At 49.8% G+C, this 18457-nt stretch overlaps 1 protein-coding gene across 1 annotated transcript in view; it reads left to right on the top strand.

Moving 5' to 3' along the window:
* Positions 1 to 10602: 10602 nt before the first annotated feature.
* Positions 10603 to 18457, top strand: part of Ndst1 (N-deacetylase/N-sulfotransferase (heparan glucosaminyl) 1) — a 45441-nt gene continuing 37586 nt past the window's right edge. Inside the window, exon 1 of the mRNA XM_013025556.1 lies at positions 10603 to 10691. The gene's annotated coding sequence lies outside the window, so the exon portion shown is untranslated. The remainder of the gene's footprint in view (positions 10692 to 18457) is intronic.

Raw genomic sequence — 18457 nt, 5'->3', positions numbered from 1 at the left:
CCACTTGAGCCACAGCGCCACTTCTGGCTTTTTTCTTTTTGCTTATGTGGTGCTGAGGAATTGAACCCAGGGCCTCAGGCATGCAAGGCAGGCGCTCTACCCCTGAGCCACCTTCCCAGCCCAAGCTTCAGCTTTGTTTTTACTCCTGTCACTCTACCACTTGTGCCACTCCTCCAGACCAGCAAGCGCCCCTCCCCCCCTTTTTTCCTGGTTAATTGGAGACAGTGTCTCTTTTACTTCTTTGCTTGAACTGGCTTCGACTGTGATCCACAGATCTCAGCCTCTTGAGTATAGGATTACAGGCGTGAGTTACTAGTTCTGTCTCTGGAAGCATTGTGTTTAGTTAGGCTTAGGATTGTGTATGCAGCAGGAGCATAATAAATGCTTCTTGTAGAAGGAAGGCATTGGCAGTGTGTTCCTGCCAGCTGTGAAGGTTCCATTTGGTAGAGGCCTCTGGATCAGCCTGCCCTGTGGCTTGTGGTCCTCTTCCCATATAATCTCCTGCTGACTAGCCACAGACCCAGGCTCTTCCTAAGCTGCTACCCCACTGTACCCCAGCCCAGGGGAGCCTTCCCCTGAAGCCTATAGCTGGCCTGGTCACAGGGGCTTGGGAGAGCTTGGGAAGGAGCAAGCTGGGCTCAGCAGTTCTCAGAGGTACCTTGTGCTACTTGTGAATCCTGGGGCAGGGAAGCAGGGAGCAGATGAGCAGACATTAGTAAATTACTTTTACTCACCAGCTTCTTGTCCAGCTGTCTGTCCATTTGAGGTTTATGGACTCTTTAAAAACTAGCGTACATTCGTTGTAGAAGGTGGTAAAAACTAGCGTACATTCGTTGTAGAAGGGGGTTTTTCATTGTGACATTTCCACACATGTAATGTATTTCCATCAGTAGCTCCATCCCCTCCCTGCTTCCTAGTACAATTTAAAGAAGTTTCATTGTTCTGTTTTTATACTTGCTCACAATGAATTCCCACTATATCCTTCCTCTTTCACCTCATTAGCCCAATTCTCTCTCATTAACATCCCTCCCAACAGAATCTGTTTCTTTTTCCTTCCTCAACCCTTGATTAATGAACAGTTTTCATTGAGGTTTTTTTTTTTTTGTATGTGTGGTGTGGCTTAAACTCTGGGCCTGGGCGCTGTCCCTCAGCTCTTCAGCTCAAGGCTAGTACTCTACCACTTGAGCCACAGCACCACTTCTGGCTTTTTCTGCTTCTGTGGTGCTGAGGAATTGAACCCAAGGCCTCATGCATGCAAGGCAAGCCCTCTACCACTGAGCCACCTTCCCAGCCCACACTTGTGCTTTTTTGAATACAAGAATCTCACAGAGGGCTGGGAAGGTGGCTCAGTGGTAGAGTGCTTGCCTCACATGCATGAGGCCCTGGGTTCAATTCCTCAGCACCACGTAAACAGAAAAAGCCGGAAGTGGCACTGTGGCTCAAGTGGTAGAGTACTAGCCTTGAGCTGAAGAGCTGAGGGGCAGCGCCTAGGCCCAGAGTTTAAGCCCCACAACCAACAAAATAAAGAATCTCACAGAGTTTCCTGCCCAGGCTAGCTTTGAATCAAGATCCTCAAATCTCAGCCTCCTGAGTAGCTAGGATTATAGGTGCCTGGCGATTTGTTGTGTTTTTTTTTTTTTTTGAGCTTGACTTGTTTTACTTATTGGATATCTTCTAATTTCACCCATTTTCCTGCAAATGACATGATTTCATTTTTCTTTATAACAGTGTAATCTATTGCATGTGTATGAATGCACATGTACACATGCATGTATACACATGCATGATGTCTTCTTTATTCATCTGTTGTTGGGTACCTTGGCTGATTCCAGCATTTAAATATTCTGAACAGAGCTACAATAACAAATACTCAGGTGTCTTTCTTGGAGATTGATTTACTCTCCTTTGGAAATAGGCCCAGTAGTGGTTATTTTTAGTTTTCTGAGGAACCTCCATACTGATTTTCATAGTAGTTGCACTTATTTGCTTTTCTACCAACATTGTATGATCTCCCCACTTTCCTTCTGGCCCCTCCAATCTGTTGGACTCAGTTGAAATCTTAACTGTGTCCCCAGATGAGTTCAAATGTTTCCTCCTGGGAAGGATCTAGGTGCTGGATGAAAAATCTAGGAAGTTTGAAAAAACTGCATACAGTGATCCATCTTTCACCTATCGCACGTTCCAGAGCCCCTGTGATAGGTGAAAACCTACCAAATAGCAGCGTTATGTCCCTCGCTGTATCACAGTTTAGTTATTGTTGCTTTGTGGATTTTCACCCATGATAGGTGAGGGATCACTATGTTTTTTGTTTTTGTTTTGTTTTTTGTCTGTCATGGGGCTTAAACTCGGGGCTTAGGCGCTGTCCCTTAGCTCTTCAGCTCAAGGCTAGCATTCTACCACTTAAGACACAGCACCACTTCCAGTTAATGGTGGTTAATTAGAGATAAGTGTCTCAGGGACTTTTCAACCCAGGCTGGCTTTGAACCGTGATCCTCAGATCTCAGCCTTCTGAGTAGCTAGGATTACAGGCGTGAGCGCCCAGCTTTACATCAATTTTTTTTTAAACCCACAATACAGTAAAGCCGCAGTAAGTGAACCACAATATAGTGAGGGACAACTTTGTAGTTTTTACCCCGCTCCTCTGGTTTCTTTTGTTCATACTAAAGCCAGACTCCAGAGGTTTAGGACCATGTCTTAGTTCATGGAGCCCTGGGATGGTAGGGTGGACTCCTGGTTGACTTCGGGGATCTTTCTCTCTCTGGGAGTCACATTTGCTCTGTGCATCAGCTTGCTGAGTTCTTATAGCTGTGGCCAAGCATGGCTCATGACTCACCCTTCGGCTAACACAGGACATCAAGCATATCACATCAGGCATCTCATTTCAGGGTGGGTGAGGAGTCCTGGTCCAACTCAGCTAGGCCCAGAAGACTTGCCCATTACTGTAGGTACCAGCACAGGAGAGGAGTACCTGGGCCCAGAGGAGGCTGGCTGGAAGCCTGGGCTATAGAAAGCAAGTGCTCTATCTGTGGAGCCAGCCTTCCACAGGAGGACCTGGCCTGGGTGGGGGTGGGGGGTAGTGACCTTGTCCTCTGCTGCGATCTTCCACTGTATGGTTCTGTAGCATATAGGCCGACATTTCAAATGTAAGCCTGCCAAGTGCAAGCCTGAACAAGCCATTTATATTGGGTAAACTGAGATACTCACCCATGTCATGCACGAGTATGTGGAAAACTGGACCAGAACCCAAGTCCAGTTCCTGTACAGGGTTACTGGCAGATCACCCAAGGGGCAATCATCTGGTAGTGTAGGAGGACATGGAAGTGGAACCTGCCAGGGCCAAGCCACCCTGGAGGCATGGAACTAGTTGGGTATGTGACCTCTCAAGCACCCTCTCTCCCCCTTCTTTGTTTTTCCCTGAACTTTATCCTAGAGGCCAGCAGTCCCTGTGCCCACTTCCGCCTGGCACTGGCTTCATGCTGTTTCTTCTGAGCACAAAGCTTTCTTCTGACCATCCTCCTGCTGACAACAGGAAGAGGGCAGGCGTGGCCCTGGCTTCCTTCCTTTGATTCCTCTTGCTGGAGGCCTGGGGCAGCACTGGAGGACCACGAAGAGGAGCAACGGCCCCCTCCATGCTCCTTCTGGGGACCTGAGTGTCAGGAACCAGACAGATGTAGACATTAGACAGGCAGATGTGTAGTCAGCTCCATTCCTGTCCATTAACTCATGCCATGAGCTCAGCAGTTGTCCTGGGAGAGTACTGATTGGTCTGGACTTGGTCAAGTGAAACCTTGGGATTTAGTTGGCATGGGAATAATATCAGTCCCCAGGGGCCTGACTCCCAGGAGGTCATGGAGACCAAAGGTAGGTTTGAAAGAGGGAAATAAGAGTGCCTCATTCCTCATCAACACATTAAAAAAAAAATTAAACATTTACTTTGTCCCAGACCATTTTTTCCTAGGATCCATGACATAGTGGTGAACAGAGTAGACCAAGTCCCTGTGTTGGACTAAGGGCTTAACTGCTAGATGTGGGATGGAATCAGTAAGCCAGCGAACAAATATTTGGGTGGGGGATAGCTAGTGTGATTTGAGAGCCTGGCTCTGCCCTGTCAGGTGGGTATCTCTGGGAAGGGGATTGCAGACTGTGGAAGGGAGGCAGGGAAAAGCTGCAAGTCTTGGCTGAAGGATGGAGCAGCCGTGCCAGGGCTGTGAAGCAGGGTGGGCTCAGGCATGCAGGGAGCAGCAAAGTGGCTGTGGGATGGAGCCCATGCTTAGGGCTTCTTGCCCATCAGAAAGACTTTTTTGAGCCTGGGTGAAGGGGAAGCTGCTTGGCCTGCGGCTGAGGACTGGCCTGCCTTTTCCTCCACAGGGAGAAGAGCCGGGAAAAAGAGGAATGCAGGATGACCTGCTGGAGGTGGCTGCCATTACTAGAGTAGTGAGGACTACTACTAGAGTGGTGAAAGGAGCACCAGAGGCAGGTTGAGCTGATGGGATTAGATGCAAGGAGTGAGAAGAAGTGAGTGTTGGCTGCCAGGTATCTGGAGGAACTGGAAGGACAGCCTTGTCACTTAAAGACAGGGAAGGCTATTGACAAGCTGGTTTGGAGAGAGAGAGAAATAGAGCTTTGGAGTCAGCTGTGTTGGGGAGGAGCACAGTCTGGTGGAGATAGATCCTGGACCCTGTGTGCCTCTGTGGCTATTGGGGTGTGAGGGGTGCTCTGTGGGACCCCCTAGCTCTAAGCATCTACTGTGGGAGAACTCCATGATCTTTCCTCTCTGCAAACCTCTTCCTGAATTTCCTTCCTCCTGGGCAGAGGGGGCTCCTTGGTATGGTGGAGATCCAAGCCTTTCTGTCTTATATGCCGCCTGGTGTAGTTGCTCCTGCGGGAGGAGGAGGCTGGAAGCCTCAGGCTTTCTCCTGGTTCTACTACCAACAGAGCTCTCCATCTTAATTTACTCTCCTTTGCATAGCAGAGCTGGCCCCAGAGTTCTGAGGAGGTAGAAGAATATAGTGTTTTGAATCTAGGCTTGGTTAGGCATGGTGGCTTACTTCTATAGTTTGAGAACCAGCTTGCACAAAAAGTAAGATCTCATCTCAACCAGTTGAAAGCTGAGGACAGTGGCATGCACCTGCCATCCCAGTTAGGCCAGAAGCATTGATAGGAGGATTGAAGTCCAGGTTGGCCTGCCCTTAAATCCAGAGACCCTATTCAAAAAATAATCGGCTAGAGATGTGATTCAAGTGATAGACCACCTGCCTGAAAAGCATAAGGCCCTCACTTCAAACTCCAGTACTCCAAGAAAAAACAAAAATCTGGAGTCAGGCAGGTATGAATGTCTGCTCCATTAGGCTAGTGACAAAATCTCACTGAGCCTCAACATTCTCATCTGTGAAAATGGGCCATTCACAATGCCTGTTTCACAGGTTACTTTGAGAGTTAAATGAGAAATGTAAGAAACCATGTATCACAGGTCCCTGCAGAGCTGGGCACTGCTCACACCTCTAATCCTAGCTATTAATGGGGCTAGGATCTGGGGATTGCAGTTCAAAGTTAGTCCAGTCAGGAAAGTCCAGGAGATTCTTTTTTTTTTTTTAATTTTTATTTTATTTGTGAAGATACTGTACAGAGGGGTTACAATTACATGGGCAGGATAATGCGTACATTTCTTACCAAGCATTGCAGCCTCCTCCTTTTGTTTACCCTTCACATCCCTTCCCAGCCTCCCCCCCTCCCCCCCATCCAGGAGATTCTTATCTCCAGTTAAACCACCAGAAAAAGGGAAGTGGAACTGTGGCTCAAGTGGTAGAGTGCTAGCCTTGAGCAAAAGAGCTCAGGACCCACCCTGAGTTCAAGTCCCACAACCAACAACAACAACAAAATAAAAGCCCCTGGCACATGACATCCAGTTAACTGAGAACATTAGTAACAATGGCTTTTGTGGCCCATTAGGTTAGGGAGCTTTGTTTAGTCGGTGGTGGGAGCCATGGGAAGTTATTGCACATAAGCATGGTTTTAAGTGGTTTAATGGAAAGCTATGAGGACAGAGCTTAGGGCTGGTCATCTTCTCAAGTCTCTGTTCCTATCCACCTTCTAGAGGTGGAGGTTTGGGGACTGAGGGCTGGTCCTAGGGATCATTCCTGCTTCCCTCCCCAAGGGTCCTCAGTGACTTGGCATGGCAGCCTCTAGAAACCCTTGTCTCTCCATCCCAGTGGTTAGCTTTATGGATGTAGGAGTGAGACATTGAGGTGACTTATGCAGCATATAGGGTTCATGGTGATGCGTGCCTTTAGTTCCAGCACTTAGGAGGCTGAGGAGGAGGATAAGAGACTGAGGAGGAGGATTGCTTGAGCTCAGAATTTTGAGGCCAGTCTGAACAAAATTCTCCCTTAAAATTTTTTTTTTACTAAGTAGTTGTACAAAAGAGGATACAATTCCCCCAAATCAGGTTATGAGTATAATGCATCTTGATCAATGTCACCCTTCCATTGTTATATCTTAACAAAAAAAATTGAGAATGGAGTTGTGGCTCAGATGGTAGCATGCTAGCCTTGAGCAAAAAAGCCCAGGTAGAGCACCAAGGCCATGACTTCAAGCCCCAGGACCAGCACACAAACACAAAATTAAAAATAAATAAATAGATATATTTTTAAAAAAGTGTTAGGCACTGGTGGCTCACCCCTGTAATCCTAGTTATTCAAGATACTGAGATCTGAAGATCACAGTTCGAAGCCAGCCCAAGCAGGAAATCTGTGAGACTCTTACCTCCAATTACAGAAAAAAGCCAGAAGTGGAGCTGTGGCTCAAGTGGTAGAGTGCTTGTCTTGAGCAAAAGGAACTCAGGGACAGAACCCAGGCCCAGAGTTCAAGCTCTAGGACCTGCCCCAAAACAAATAACAAAAAAGATCCCCAGCCAAACAAAGAAAACCCTCCTCCCAAAAAACAAAACAAAAATAACAAAAAAGCACATAGCATTCTGGGCAGGACTAGTGTGGCATGTCATTCCACTGGGCACTTGGACGCGACTTAGCTGTGGTCTGGGCCCAGAATGGATGATGCTGTCTCCAGTGGAGCCGTGGGGAGGGCCACATCTGAATGAATGGAATGTGGCCCTCTCAGGACCCATACTTCACTGGTGCCTGGCCCAGCCAAGCCCTCTGCTTCTGTAAGCCTTTCTATAGCAGTTGAGTTATGCCAGGGCAGCCAAGGACATTTTAAGTCTCTGGGGCTTTGGGCAGGGCATTACTAGGTATTGTTCACCTAGGATCTAAGTGCCTTTAGAGATAGTGGGGAGCTCTGGAAATATTCCAGGGACTTTCCCCAACAGCTGGTCTAGAGAGAGCAATGCACTTGACTAAGGTCTCATGGCATCCTCCTTATATATGTCACCTCCTTCTGTTCTTGTGTCCCTTGCCTGGACGCCTGGCCTCCTTCCCAGACAGACGTTTATACAGCCTTCCCTCTTGTGGGCTCCTCATGAACTTGTTTATCCTTCTTTTATTGTAATCTTGCTGTGCCCTACCAGGCACACATACTACATGATGTCTGGCCTCCTGTCTTCTCCAGCCATTGCTTGTGGTGGAGCCTCCCAGACAGCCGTCAGCACAGAGGTGTAGATTTTAGGCTTAGGAGCCATTCTGCCTGGGTTTGAATGCCAACCCTGACCCTTCTAAGCCTGGGTATGATGGTCCACCTTCCTGAAAGCAGTGCTTACTTAGGCTAGGGTGGGGTGCTTAACCAAATGTGATACTTAACCGAGTGCTGGTGCTGCTGTGGTGATTTGGTATACCAGGACTGGCTGGCCTGGCATCATTGGGCAGACCCAATCCTTTACAGGGAGGCATAGGCAATTTCTCAAACATGGTGTCTTGGTGTGCCTTCTGGGAAGTCAGTAGTTCTATTTCCCTCTTCCAAGAAAGGAGGGAGAAATCCTTATTGAGCTTTTATGAAATGGGAAACAAATTTGTACCATTCTAACACTTCACAGTGGCAAGTGGTAGCTGTGCTGTGCTGTGCTGTGCTGATGGCAGTGAGGACATTGTGACCATGGTGGTGGACAGCTGGTGTGGCTGTAGGCTGGCCAGTCTGAGGAATTGCCTGTGCCCACACAGCTCTCCCTTCTTGCCTGTACCCGGCCACCTCGCACCTTAGTCCCAGCATTATATACTAGAACACGTGGGAGGTGCAAAGTCCTGATGGCATTTTCCAGGCCCTGGTGGGTTTGGGGTGCCAGTGGCTGATGCCGTGGAATGTGGGGATTAAGAGCAAGAGAGGTGCTGATTCAGAGCTCAGTGAAGTGTTTCCCAACGGGGAGCTTGAGCAAGTTTCTATGAGGCCCTCAGGATCTGGAGGCCAAGCAGTTAGTAAAGCTTTGCAGGGTGAGCAAATACGCTTTGCACCCATTTGTGGGCATGTACTGGAGATCAGATTTGCTTCCTGTACCAGCATCCTGATAAGGCTTTTGAGGGGCCATGGTATCATTTGGCCCAGTTCCATTTTACAGGTGAACAAAGTAAGGCCCTGCAGCTGATGCTTGCCTTAGGTGCTGACAAGTTAGTTCAAAGCTGTGAGTGGAGTAAGATATACTGATACCTCCAGGGCACTTGCTGCAGGTGAGGAGGAAGAAAGGGAGGAATAGGAGGAAGCAGAGAAGGAGGGATTTCATTAAGGTTATTACTGGTACCTTGCTCTTCTAACCTGGTCAGGGTCCTGGGCAGTGCCTAATTTAGGATGTAAACTTGAGTCTCCTGACTGTGCTGTTCAGAACACCTAGAGGCACCTTCCAGAGTCCTTGCCTTGGTCCCTTTAAAAGGAGTCTGTCTAGAGTAGGTCAGCAGGTTCTCTCTCTCTCTCTCTCTGTGTCCGTCCATCCATCCCTGGGGTTTGGACTCAGGTCCTGGGCTCTGTCCCTCTGCTTTTTTCGGTCAAGGCTAGCACCCTACCACTTTGAGCCACAGCTCCACTTCTGGCTTTTTTTGGTAGTTAATTGGAGTTAAGAGTCTCACAGAGACTTTCCTGCCCAGGCTGGCTTCCAACTGTTGATCTTCAGATCTCATCCTCCTGAATAGCTAGGATTACAGGCATGAGACACTGGTGCCTGGCTCATCTGATACTTTTTGCTCTTTCTATCCTCAGCTGCCTGATTTTCAGAGGAGCTAGTTCCTGTCCCTGTCCTCCTTTATGGTTGGGCTCTGAGGTGTGTGCTAAGCTCCTAGGCCTCTGTGCTGGCTGCAGGCTCTTGTGGTACTGAGCCTCAGCAAGTCTGGAGGGACAAGCTGCTTTCATGTGGGCCTCCTTGGTCTCAGCAGGTCTCATGTTTGCCCACCAGGCCTCCAAGAGATTAGGGGGCTTCTGTGACTCCACATGCCTCCAGGCTTTTCCCTGGCTCTGAGTCATCCCAGCTGCTTGCCTTCCCCTTGCTTCTGGCCATAGGATCTGAGGCTTTTCAATGTTCCCAAGTCATCTATAGCTGACTGGTTTGGGGGTATCCTTTGGGCAATCTCCCCATCACTAAAGCTAAGCCTCTTGCTGGCACTAGATAACTTCCTTTTGTCCTTTTTGAGTCAGGGTCTTGCTGTAGAGCCCAGGCTGGCCTTGAATTCTTGATTTTCTGCCTCAGTCTCCCAAGTGCTGAGATTACAGATGCTCACGTCTTTTTAAGACCTGGCAAGGCTGCTGATCCCTGCAACGAATTCCTAGGATTTACCTATGTCTGGAAGGACCCCCTAGCTACTCACATAGTGTGACACAAAGGCTGGAAGACCAGTCTTTATCTCTGGACTGAACACACCATCATATTAGTTCTGCTGCTCTTAAGTATGAGATTATGCCATCAGCAAGGTGCCTTGTGCTGTCCTTTGGCATCCTCTAAGATGTCAAATACCTTTTCAGGTAGTACTTCTGGCTGCTAGCTCTGGCTGTGGCTGGTTTGCTCTTTTCTAGCTTACCATGTGACTAGGACTGAGTTGTTTTTTTTCTCTCTGGGCCTTGGCTTTGTGAGGCGTTTTTAGCCCCATCACTTGGGCATACTTCTGCCAGTCACTTTTCTTCCTCCTCTGCAGGGTGGGGTGATGGGAGGGGCCTGGCAACTGAGCTGGCATAGGGCAGAGGCCAGAAGCCAACACCATGGACACTTTGACCACCAGCTGGTCCTGAGAAGATATTAGTCTTTTCTTCTTCCTTATTTCTAGGACAGTTAAGAAAACTGGGACCTGGAGGGGAAGGGACTTGTCTGAGTCACCTGGGGAGTCAGGCAGAGCTATAACCCTGTCTGCCAAGGGCTCTTACTACTGGCTGCCACTCTCTTGAAAGGAACCAGAGCACCGACTGGTAGGAGGGTTTGGGGACATGTGTGTCCTTTTGCATGAAGGGTACCTTCAGGTGGGCCCTTCCTGCTATCCTAGACAGATTTGGGGGAGTACTTTCTCTTTGTGAGGTCTAGAAGGTAACAGCTGGCGTTCCTAAAAGGGTTGGGGCAAGGAGCAGGCTTCCAGCACTGTGGTTGGTGGCTCAGGGTGCCCTAGAGCCACCTCCCTCCCTGCTTTTCCCTCCCTCCTAGGAGGGACTGGGTGGACAGTAATGCCATTTGTTCTGGCTCTCGGATTAGATGCAGCTGAGTAAAGTAAGGAGTGTGGAGCTGTTGAGAGCCAAGCCAGAGGAGCTGAGCAGCCGCTGCCTGGACTCCTGGAACTCTGGTGGGTCTTGTCATTCCCCTATCTCCCTGTTCTTTCCTGGCCTCCTGTGCTCTCTGACTGCTGTACCTAATCCCTTACTGTGTCCACATATGCTCTGAGCATGTGCACACCAGCCTAGGAGGGGCCTCTAGTATATAGCTGGCCCCTAGCACTGGCCAGGATACTATCTAATTGGGATCCAAAGCAGGTTATGCAGTTCCAGGCACTGACCTGACAGATTGCCGAGGGAGAAGGAGATAGGAAGAGGTGACAGAAGGAGTTGAAGAAGAGCTGAGTTTCTCTTGTAGCTTACTGGGGGGCTGGGAAGGTGGCTCAGTGGTAGAGACTTGCATGCATGAGGCCCTGGGTTCGATTCCTCAGCACCACAGAAGCAGAAAAAAAAAGCCGGAAGTGGTGCTATGGCTCAAGTGTTAGCATGCTAGTCTTGAGCTGAAGAGTTAAGGACAGTGCCCAGGCCCAGAGTTCAGGCCCCACAACCCGACCCCCCCCCCAAAAAAAAAAGCTTACTGGGACAGCCAGGTATCAACAGAGACTCACCTGGAGCCAAGTCCAAGGGCTTAGAGTTTATCCTGGGTACAGTGAGCCCTGGGGCACTCAGTTGCCACTCAGATGTACCAGAAGCATTTGTGCCTCCAGCCCCAGAGACCATGAGAGCAGGGCTCTCATGAGGCACCCCAGAAAGCTTCCAAGTTTGGCGTATTGGTGGGGCCTGAATTTGTGGGTCTGCAAAGAATCTGGTAGCAACTATCATCAACTTCTCAAAAGATTCTGTGACTCTAGCAGGTCCCAGCTTCTGTTAGGATCTGTGCACACCTTGTTGAAGAAACAGGTTCAGAGGAGTAATAGCCGGGGCTCTGAAATGTCTAGAGGAACTCTTCCTGCCGAGCTCCTTACTCAGCCCCCAACCTCCTGGCTGTTGGGGCCTGGCTGACTTCAGGGGACCCTGCCTCCTCGTGCCTCCTTGTCCTGGGGATGGTTGGGAAGCTGATGTGGATTACAGACATGTCTTGTTCTGCATCTGTGAAATGGAGTATCCCTGCTTCTATAACCTCTCAGCTGGCAGCCCAGAGCTGGCCGTGCTGGAGGCTAGGGCTTAGCAGGAGGGGAAGATAGGAGACTCTCAGGAACAAATCAATCTTTACTTACTTGGGAGCAAATGACAAATAAGCAGGTAATGATTGGGAAATGCCTGGCACAGACCAAGCCCATGAAACATGTTTTGGTCACCATTGTCCTTGGCCTGGCATTCCAGCTAGATCACCTGCTTCAACCCTCACTCCTTCCCCCCCCCCCCCCCCCCCCGCCTCTTCCCTCGTATGAGGCCTTTGACTGGGGCTGACTGAGGTCCTGACTCTCTAGAAGCCATGGTACCTGCTTCCAGTCAAGCTTTCTGTGGGGCTAGAATGAAGTTTGTTATTGCTAGAGAAGCCAGCTCAGCAGTCTAGGGCTTGTGACCTGCAGATAGACTTTGAGGTTGTGAGGTAGAGATGCAGGGGCACTGGTACACAGACAGAAATTAATAGGAGGGGCTGGGAAGGTGGCTCAGTGGTAGAGTGCTTGCCTTGCATGCCTGAGGCCCTGGGTTCGATTCCTCAGCACCACATAAGAAAAAAGAAAAAAGCCGGAAGTGGCACTGTGGCTCAAGTGGTAGAGTGCTAGCCTTGAGCTGAAGAGCTGAGGGACAGCGCCCAGGCTCCCCCCAAAAAAGAAGTTAATAGGAACTTGGCCAGGAGCTTGAAAGATGCTGTCAGTAATTATGTAATGATTTTTTTTTTTCAGTCCTGGGACTTGAACTCAGGGCCTGGGCACTGTCCTGAGCTTCTTTTGCTCAAGGGTAGCACTCTACCACTTGGGCCACAGTGCCATTTCCCACTTTTTCTGTTTATGTGGTACTGATGAATCAAACCCAGGGCTTCATGCATGCGAGGCAAGCACTCTACCACTAAGCCACATTCCCAGCCCGATGTTATGATATTTGTAAGGAAGTGTTCTTTTCCTTCTGAGTGCTTGGACCTAAGAAAATAATTCAGGGTGGATTGACTGTCCTCGGCAGATTTAGGGGTTGGCCAAGAGCTGTGTTTGGGAAGGTTCCTGGACTGGTGAACAGTTCCCTTCCCCTCCCCTCCCACCAGTGAGAGGGGGGCGGGGAGCTTGTCCTTGGGTCTGAGGGCAGCAGCTGGCCTGACCTGCCTCCCTCCCCACACATCCTCTCCTCCAGGCCATGTGTTTGTTTATTTGCTCAGCAAACTCTCTCTTCAGAGCTATGCAAAGGTAAGCTCTCCACTTAGGCACTGAAAAAAAAGACAATTTCATCAAGTGGGGTTGAGGTTCCTTATGTTTTTTTTCTCAGACCTTCCTGTGTGCCAGGGAGTCCAGAACAAAATTCCTGAGTTGAGAACCAGGGAGTAAGCAGCCCTTCATGCTTGGTGAGCCTGTTGATTGATGGAGAATTTGCAGGGCTGCTTCCAGGAAGGCTCATTAGCTGCTGCTTGTGATGTTAAAACACTCACAACATGGATTGGAACAAAAACAGAGCAAGTCACTGCAAGGGGGCCAGAGATGGGACGGGCAGGGTGCCTAGCCAGGGCGGCTGTCAGGTGAGCAGAGGGGCTGTGCTGCTGAGCAGTGAATGCACCAGGCTTTGTGCTGAAGTGCTCAGTCACCTTTCCCTGTGCTAGAACCTCTGGGACTTTAGCTCCTTATCTATAGAATGGGAGAATAGGGATCATGTTGCTGTTGAAAGGGTGAAATATTAGTGCATGATACAAAAGTGGTGTCTAGGAAATAGAAGTGACTATTATTAGTTCCTTTAGTCCCATAGGATTCAGAAAAGGAGAAGATGGTTGGTGAGGGTACAGCTGTGGGCAGAACCCTGCCCTGCCTTGGAAGGCTTTTGGTGGAGCTGGGTGCCCAGGGTTGTAGCTGGGGGAACATTTGATGCTGGGCACAGCCCTGGGGATGCAGAGGAGTGTTCAACAGGGACTTTTGATTCACATCCGGCAAAATCAACTCTCAGCTGGGACTGCCGTGAAGGAGGATGGGCAAGTGGTTTAACAGACAAGGAAAGGGGCCAAGGAAAGTGGTAACACAGGCCATCCTGGTGGCACGATGCTAGGGGTCCTTTCCTGTCTTTGGGCTTCAGTGTCTTCATGTGGTTGTGCAGGATGGACTGTGACCCTAGTGTCACAGTCACCCTGGGGTGATTGACAGGTGACAATTTGGCTCCAGGCCAGGTTCAGAAAAGCACTGTGGGGGGTGTTGGGGGATGGGGCCCATGAATTCCCGCAGAGGAGGGATTTGCTTCTGGGCTCAGCCTCCCAGGGATATAATTGTGCCAGAGAAACTGCACAGCTGGGAAGCAAATGTGGAGGATTTTCTTCACAGCACTGGCTGTGGTGGGTGCGGCAGGCCGAGGCAGGGTAACTGGTCGAGTGGGTGGGTATGGGGTGTGGCTGGGTAGTGGGGTGATTGTGACAGGCTGGGAGGCAGTGGGCCAGCTGTGGGAGTGGCTTTGGGTGCCCGTGGGACTGCCAGTACCTGGGCCTGCAGCTGCCGCCACCACCCTGTCCTCCCAGGTACCTGCCCAAGCCCATACCATACCACTCGCTTGCTTTATCTGCTTCAGAGCTGCCTGCAGGGCTCTTCCTGCACTGGCCTCCATCAGCTCCCTGAATCTGTGCGGCCTGAGTGCCATGGTGCTGCCTTTCAGCAAGCTTGTCTGTGCATTGATGTGCACGGGATTAGGGTGTGTTCTCAGGATGGTGGGTGCATGGCATTGTCAGGAGTGGCCCAGTCCAGAATAAAATGTGCTTCAGGGGCTGGGAAGGTGGCTCAGTGGTAGAGTGCTTGCCTTGCATGCATGAGGCCCTGGGTTCCATTCCTCAGCACCACATCAGCCGAAAAAGCCGGAAGTGGGTCTGAAGCTCAAGTGGTAGAGCATTAGTCTACAGTCGAAGATCTGAGGGACAGTGTCCAGGCCCAGAGCTCAGGCTCCACCACCACCACCACCAACAAAAAAGTGCTTCAGGGGCTGGGAGCATGGCTTAGTGGTAGAGTGCTTGCCTTGCATGCATGAGGCCCAGGGTTTGATTCCTCAGTACCACATAAACAGAAAAAGCTGAAAGTGGCGCTGTGGCTCAAGTGGTAGAGTGCTAGCCTTGAGCAAAAGAAGCTCAGGGAGAGTGCCCAGGCTCTGAGTTCAAGCCTCAGGAGTGGCTAAATAAATAAAATGTGACAGGGTGCTAGCTTTGTCCCTCAAGTACCCTGGTCATTGTTGCTTCAAGACCTAAAACCAAGATGCCCCAGAGCCTTTAGAAACCTTTGTTGAAGGTCTGAGTCCCACTGATGCTAAACAGACTTGGAGAACAGGGGCGGGTCTTCTGCTCATCCAAACTCTGGTGATGTCAAACCTCTCTTTCCTAAAGCTCATTCTCTTACTCCTCCTCTCTGGCTTCAACTTGACTTCCTATTCTCTTTCTTTCCACATCTACTATTAATTTGGTATGTGTCATTGGGCAGGTTTCTTCCTGAGCCTCAGTTTTCAAATCTGTTAAATGGGTAATCATTTTATTTGTTTGTTTTTTGGTCCGGTCGTGGGGCCTGAACTCTGGGCCTGGGCACTGTCCCTCAGCTCAAGGCTAGCGTTCTACTGCTTGAGCCACAGTGCCACTTCCGGCTTTTTTCTTTTTGCTTATGTGGTGCTGAGGAATTGAACCCAGGGCCTCATGCATGCAAGGCAAGTGCTCTACCACTGAGCCACCTTCCCAGCCCCTCACAATAGGAATTTAAAAGCAGCTGTTATTCCCAATGTATAGATGAGCAGAAAGTGGCTCCAAGGTAAAGTGTCTTGGAACAGCCACACAGAAACCACTAAATCTTAATTTGGACAGGTTTCTTCCTGACTTTGAGGCTAGGCTTTCTTTCTTTCTTTTTTTTTCTTGTCGGTCGTGGGGCTTGAACTCTGGGCCTGGGCGCTGTCCCTCAGCTCTTCAGCTCAAGGGGAGCGCTCTACCACTTGAGCTACAGCGCCACTTCCGGTTTTCTGGTGGTTTATTGGAGATAGAAGTCTCACGGTCTCTCCTGCCCGGGCTGGCTTTGAACTGCGATCCTCAGATCTCAGCCTCCTGAGTAGCTAGGATTACAGGCGTGAGCCACCAGTGCCTGGTAGCTAGGCTTTCTTTCATGCTCCATGACATGCAGGGGCTTCTGCAGTCTAATACCAACTCAGTCATAATCATCCTCATTTTAGAACCATACCTTGGGCATTTGGCTTTGAACCTGGCACTGTGTTGATCAATTTTCCTACCTTTTCTCATTTTACCCTCACAACTAATTATCACCCACATCTACAAATGAGGAAAATGAAGCCCAGAGAGGTGCCCTTTGCCCAAGACCAAACAGTTAGTCAGTGGCAGATCTGAAATTGCAAGCCAGACCTCGTGAAAGGGAATGTCCCAGAGCTGCAGAAGACCCTTGGTTGCGGAAACTTGAGGGAACTCAACCATTGAAGTCTCCCAGTCCTTAGCCAGGCTCCCACTGTCTTCTCCCAGTTTCAGCCTTTCCTGCCAAGGTGCTAGAGATAATGAATGAGATGCTTTGGTTGTCATGGAGACACCATGGCAACATTGCACTTTAGGGAAATACCACGGTAACTAAAGTCACTGCTCCAGAGTCAAAATCATTCCTTACCCCACTTCCCTACCCAAAAGTGCTGTTCCCCACAATTCTTCCCAGGACCCATCAGAAAAAGAGGCTGGAAATGGGCAAGTGTCCAGTATAGGCTTCAGTTGAATGCATGAATCCTAGGAATGAGACCCAGAGCTAGTGAGAGCAGGCACAGAGACTGAGGCTTGCTGTGCCTTTGAGGGCAAAGTATTTGCTCTGCAGGGACTCAGCTCAGGTGCATGCTGGTCCCAGTGCAGGAAGCTGAGTGAAGACAGGAGGCTGTCTGTGGAATGGTGAGGCATGCAGAGACTGTGCTGACAAGGTCTCCACATGCAGTGGAGACCCCCAGTGCCTCTGCTGCTCGTGGCTGGAGGGCTTGTGTCTGGTGTCATTGGAACCCATCCTTGTTAATGAGAAGTTAGAAGTTCTTGCTTTTAGATAAACTTCTGATTTTAATCTGCTCATAGCAACCTCTCAATTAAAGAAAGATGCTGCTTAAGCCAAAGAACATGTGCCTGTGCTCTGGGCCCCCACATTGTGAGAGGCTTGGTGGAGTCTGAGGGGTGGGGTGGTTGGAGATGACTTCAGAGAAGCCCTGACTTTGAAACTGGGATGTGAAGGATGAGTAAGTGTCCCGAGAGGTTCGGGGAAGCATTGCTTGCAATGAGAACTTCACCAGTTAAGGCCTGAATGCAGGACCAAGACAGGAGACTGGCTGGTGAAGCTGTGGTTTTGGGGATAGGGCTGATGTGGGCTCCCTGTAGGGAGCTACAAGGCCTAGCTGTGCTTGAGGCCCAAGTGATTCCTGAGAGATTAGAAGTCCCCTAATTTGTATCCCTCAAGATATAAGGGTTCCTGAGGGTCTAGAATGGCCAGGGAAGGGTGAGGAAGCTTTGAGTGGGTGGCAGTGGGGTTGTACAGAGGCCCCTTGCCAGCAAGCTGAGTGGTCAGCAGATTTTTACGAAGCATCTGGCTCTTCCCCCATAGTTGGATATTTGATGATCTCTGGGATCAGGAGCTATTTTGCTCTGTGTCTTGTGTTTTGCCAGAGCTGTGTTCTTAGTCTCCCAGAAAAGGCCATGACCTCCTGTGATGGAGATTCTTCTTAGGTGTTCAGGGAGAGGAGGCAGCAGCGGCCACATGGGTCCACTGAGCAGGCACCAGCCCCAGCCCTTGTTCTCCCTCTGTGTAGCCAGCGTTGCCCCTGCCTAACTCCAGGGCTACGGGAGAGATGTGCTCCACCTTGCTGTGTGAGTTGAGGATGTTGAAGAAGTAGCGGGAGTGCATGGCAGCAGCAGCAAGCAGAAGCTCCTCAGCGGCTCCTGCCAGGCCAGGGTGCTTCTAAGGGTTTCCTGCACCAGAATCTTAGTTTTTACAACCTTGGGAAATATACAAACTTGTCATGCTTTACATATTAGGAAACTGAGGCAGTGAGAAGTTAAATGTCTTGCCTAGGATTATGTAACATCGAGGTAGAGGAGTGTGGGCTTGAAATGAAGTCACCTCTGCAGCCTAGGCCTGGGTCCACAGGTGGACTTGGGGATCTGGTCTGAATTTCTTTTTTTTTTCTCTCTCTTTCCTTCCTTCCTGTCCTTCTGTCCCTCCACCCCCCCCCTCTTTTTTCTTTTCTTTCTTCTTCCAGTCCTGGGGCTCGAACTCTGTGCCTGGACTCTATCCCTAAGCTTTTCTTTTTTTTGTTTTTTTGGGTCAGGTCGTGGGGCCTGAACTCTGGGTCTGGATGCTGTCCCTCAGCTCTTCAGCCCAAGGCTAGCGCTCTACCACTTATGCCACAGCACCACTTCCAGATTTTTTCTTTTTGCTTATGTGGTGCTCAGGAATCGAACCCAGGGCCTCAGGCATGCAAGGCAAGCGCTCTACCACTGAGCCACCTTCCCAGCCCCTCCCTAAGCTTCTTTAAATCAAGGCTAGCACTCTACTACATTTTCTGAGTAGTTTATTGGTGATAAGGGTCTTATGGACTTTCCTGCCCAGGCTTACTTTGAACCTTGATCCTTAGATCTCAGCCTCGTGAGTAGCTAGGATTATAGGTGTGAACCATGTGCACCCAGTTGGTCTGAATTTCTTATTTTTTTCTTTTTTTT

Source organism: Dipodomys ordii, unplaced genomic scaffold (genome assembly GCF_000151885.1).
Source record: "Dipodomys ordii isolate 6190 unplaced genomic scaffold, Dord_2.0 Scaffold85, whole genome shotgun sequence".
NCBI classification, from domain to species: Eukaryota; Metazoa; Chordata; class Mammalia; order Rodentia; family Heteromyidae; genus Dipodomys; species Dipodomys ordii.
Note: the sequence above shows the minus strand (reverse complement) of the source record. Positions and strands in the feature narration are given on the sequence as shown.